Consider the following 4,122-nt stretch of genomic DNA (forward strand, 5'->3'; position numbering starts at 1 on the left):
GAAGTCGGCACCGGTCACGCCTCACCCCGCGCGGCCTTCTGGGAGTTGTAGTTCACACGGCGCCTGCAGGACCGGCGACCGAGTCCTGACCTTGGTGGTGTCAGTGCGCGGTGCTCCGCAAACCTCGCTGGGTCTGGAGGGGGCCTCGGCGCTGCCTACCCACCTTGGCCCCTGCTCCAAGCTGGCGTGCAGAAAACCTGAGAACACCCTTAAACGTTGCAACTGGGTGGGACTATATTAATAACATCCTCTCCGGTGAACTCAGTTCTCCCGCGCAGAAATCCCATTCCTTCAATCACTCATTCATTACAACATTCCTTCCGTCTTTCTTTTCCTCTCTCTTTCTTTCTTCTTTTAAGCGGTGAGGTCTTGGCCTGGCGCTGTGGCTCACGCCTGTAATCCCAGCACTTTGGGAGGCTCAGGTGAGAAGATTGCCTGAGCCCAGAGGTTCAAGAGCAGCCTGGGCAACATAGTGTGACCTCGCTCCTACAAAATAAAAAATAAAAAATTTAGCCGGCAGGGCGGCCTGCACCTGTAGTCCCAACTACTCAGGAGGCTGAGGTAGGAGGATTGCCTGAGCCCAGGAGGTGAAGGCTGTGGTGAGCCATGATTGTACCACTCCAATCTAGACAACAGAGTGAGATCCAGCTTCTAAAATAAATTGTGTGCATATATATATATATATATATATATATATATACACATATATACATGTATATATATCTTAATTTAGAGACAAGATCTTGCTATGTTGCCCAGCCTGGACTCAAACAATCCTCCTACCTCAACTTCCCAAGTAGCTGGGACTATAGGCATGCACCATCACACCCAGCTCAATAATTGTTTTTGTTTGTTTGTTTGTTTTTTGTTTAGCTAGGGACTCACTCTGTTGCCCAGGCTAAAGCGCACTGGGCTCAGGCAATCCTTTCACCTCAGCCTTCCAAGTAACTGAGACTATAGGCACACACCACCACATCTGGCTCTTTTCTTTTTTTTTTTTTTTTCTTTTTTGAAAGCAGGATTTATTGAAAGGACAGAAAAGCTCCCACAGTGGGAGGGGACCCAAGGGGGTTGCCTGGCTTTTTTCACTTGTTGTAGAGATGAGGTCTCACCAAGTTGCCGAGGCTGGTGTCTAATCCCTGGACTGAGACAATCCTTTCTCCTCGGCCTTTACAGGTAGGAGCCACTGCACCCAGATCAGACTATCCTTCTACCTCAGCCTCCCCAGCGGCTGGAAATATAGGCGTGTACAACCGTGCCAGGCTTATTTTATTTTATTTTTGTAGAGATGAGGTTTTGCTGTATAGCCTAGGCTAGTCTTGAACTCCTAGTCTCAAACGATCCTGCCACCTCGGCCTCCCAAAGTGCTTACAAGTGTGAGTCACAAGGCCTAGCCCAGCTTGGTAAAATTTAAATAAAGCAGTGTTGGATAGGTTCAAGGTAAGCATGACTTGAAGTGGAAGGATCAGTAAGAAGTCTGAGCTGAGAAATGAACCGAGGCTCCACTTGGAAACTACAAAGTTAAAATAAATGTGAGCCGGGCACGGTGGCTCATGCCAGTAATCCCAGCACTTGGGGAGGCGGAGGCAAGAGGGTTGCCTGAACCCAAGGGTTTGAGACCAGCCTGGGCAACTTGGTGAAACCTCATCTCTACAATAAATAAAAAAATTAGCTGGGCACGTGCCTGTGGTTCCAGCTACTTGGAAGGCTGAGGTGGAGGGATCACCTGATCCCAGCAGGTCAAGACTGTGTTGACCGTGAGTGTGCCACTGCACTCCAACCTGGACAACAGAGTGAGACTCCAACTTAAAAAAAAAAAGATAAATGTGGAATGTAGTGTTTAAAACCCACTGTCCGAAGAGTTGCACATAGGTTGGAAATTGAGGCTACTTCCCTGTGTTAAAGTAATTCCCAAGGCTCAGATCTCCAGGCAAGAGTGGGATGTTCCAGTCTCACTGACTGATTTCAAATGGCAAAGTTCGTGACTGATTTTATTTTATTTATTTTATTTTTTTATTTTTTTGAGTTGGAGTCTTACTCTGTCACCCAGACTGGAGTGCAGTGGCCACTCCTGGCTACTGTAGCCTCGACCTGCTGGGCTCCGGCGATCCTTCCACCTCAGTCTTCCAAGTAGCTAGAACTACAGGCGTGCACTACCACGCCTGGCTATTTTTTTTATTTATTGTAGAGATGAGGTCTCGCCAAGTTGCCTAGGCGGGTCTCGAATCTGCGGGCTCAGGCAATCCACTCACCCCCGCCTCCCAAAACACTGGGATTACAGGCTGAGCCACCAAGTTCAGCCAGTGACTGATTTTAGAAAACAAAGTTTCTCAGCCTTATGTGCTTGATATTAATTAACAGAAGCAGCTTTTACAGATTCACAGTATTAGTACAAATATAAATGGTTCAACTGTGAAGAATATTTTCACAGCCATAATAATGTAAACACGAAGTATTGATTTTTTATTTATAGAATTTTGTTTGTTTGTTTGAGTTGGAGTCTCACTCTGTCACCCAGGCTGGAATGCAGTGGCACACTCATGGCCATCACAGCCTCGACCTGCTAGGCTCAGGCGATCCTTCTGCCTCAGCCTTCCAAGTAGCTGGAACTACAGGCATGCGCCACCACACCGAGCTAATTTTTCTTGATTCATTGTAGAGATGAGGTCTCACCAAGTTCCCCGGGCTGGTCTCAAACCTGTGGGCTCAGGCAATCCTCTCACCTCAGCCTTCCAAAGTCCTGGGATTATAGGTGTGAGCCACTGTGCCCAGCTGATTTTTTGGTTTATTGTAGAGGCGAGGTCTCACCTAGTTGCCCAGGCTGGTGTCAAACCCCTGGACTCAGACAATCCTCTCGTCTTGGGCTCCCACAGTGCTAGAATTACAGGCGTGAGCCACTGTGCCTGGCCGTATAATTATTTTTATTTTTTTGAGTCAGTGTCTCACTCTGTCACCCAGGCTGGAATGCAGTGGCACAGTCACAACTCACCACAGCCTCCAATAACTGGGCTCAAACGATCCTACTGCTTCAGCCTCCCAAGTAACTGGGAGTACAGGCATGTGCCACCACACCGAGATAATTTGTTTTTTTTTTGTAGAGACAAGGTCTTGCTATGTTACCCAGGCTAGTCAGCTTATTTTTATTTTTAATATCTAGAATGTGTAATATAAGGGTCAGAGCTTCCACCCAGCCCCATTTTATAAATTCTTGGTTGGCTGGTGTAGCCTAACTTGATTTCTGGGAAGACTTCATTCAAGTCCTCAGTGGTCATCTGATCAAATGGAATTATGTTCGTCATCTTTCCCAGCTGTTTCTCATACTCTCCAATCCTGGCCTTGGAGAGAGACACAAACCCAGCAAAAGTTTCACATCTTTTTTGTTTTGTTTTGTTTTTCTGAATAGAAGTCACTCTGTCATCCAGGCTGGAGTATAGTGGCACACTCATGGTCACCACAGCCTCGACCTGCTGGGCTCCGGCGATCCTTCCACCTCAGCCTTCCAAGTAGCTGGAACTACAGGCACGCGCTACCATGCCCGGCTATTAATTGTTTTTAATTTGGGGTCTCACTCTGTCACCCAGGCTGGAGTGGAGTGGCACCACACCCAACTAGTTGAAATTTAAAACTATACATATTCCTTTGTTGAAGTAAAAATTAAGAGATAAAAAACATTTTTAGAAACCTGTTATATGAGTTTCAAAGCCCCAGTCCCACCTGTTTCCACCTCAGTTACTGGTTGCTCAATCAAGTCCTCACTGGTCATATGTCAGGAGCTGGAAATCAGCTTTGCAGATTTGGAAATTCTGTTTTATTCACACATAGTATACTTGGCCCTGAAAGACTGTTGCTCTCTAGAATATTTTCCAAGGAAAGATAATGAGGAAGGGCTTGGCCCACCACAAGTAGAGATAATACATTATAGGTCCAGCCATGAAGATGGCAAGAAGACATCCCTGAAATAGCCCAAGAAGCAGGTCAAGAAGTTGCACCAGGCCAAGGAAGTGGCCTAGGCCAAGAAGGTGGGCCAGACTCATAAGGGGCTTGAAAGATAAGGCTTTTAAGCAGAAACAGAAAGAGGACAGAAGCAATTCTTTTTTTTTTTTTTTTTTGAGTTGGAGTCTC

This window comes from Carlito syrichta, unplaced genomic scaffold (genome assembly GCF_000164805.1).
Source record: "Carlito syrichta isolate Samal-C Ts95f unplaced genomic scaffold, Tarsius_syrichta-2.0.1 Scaffold142960, whole genome shotgun sequence".
NCBI classification, from domain to species: domain Eukaryota; kingdom Metazoa; phylum Chordata; class Mammalia; order Primates; family Tarsiidae; genus Carlito; species Carlito syrichta.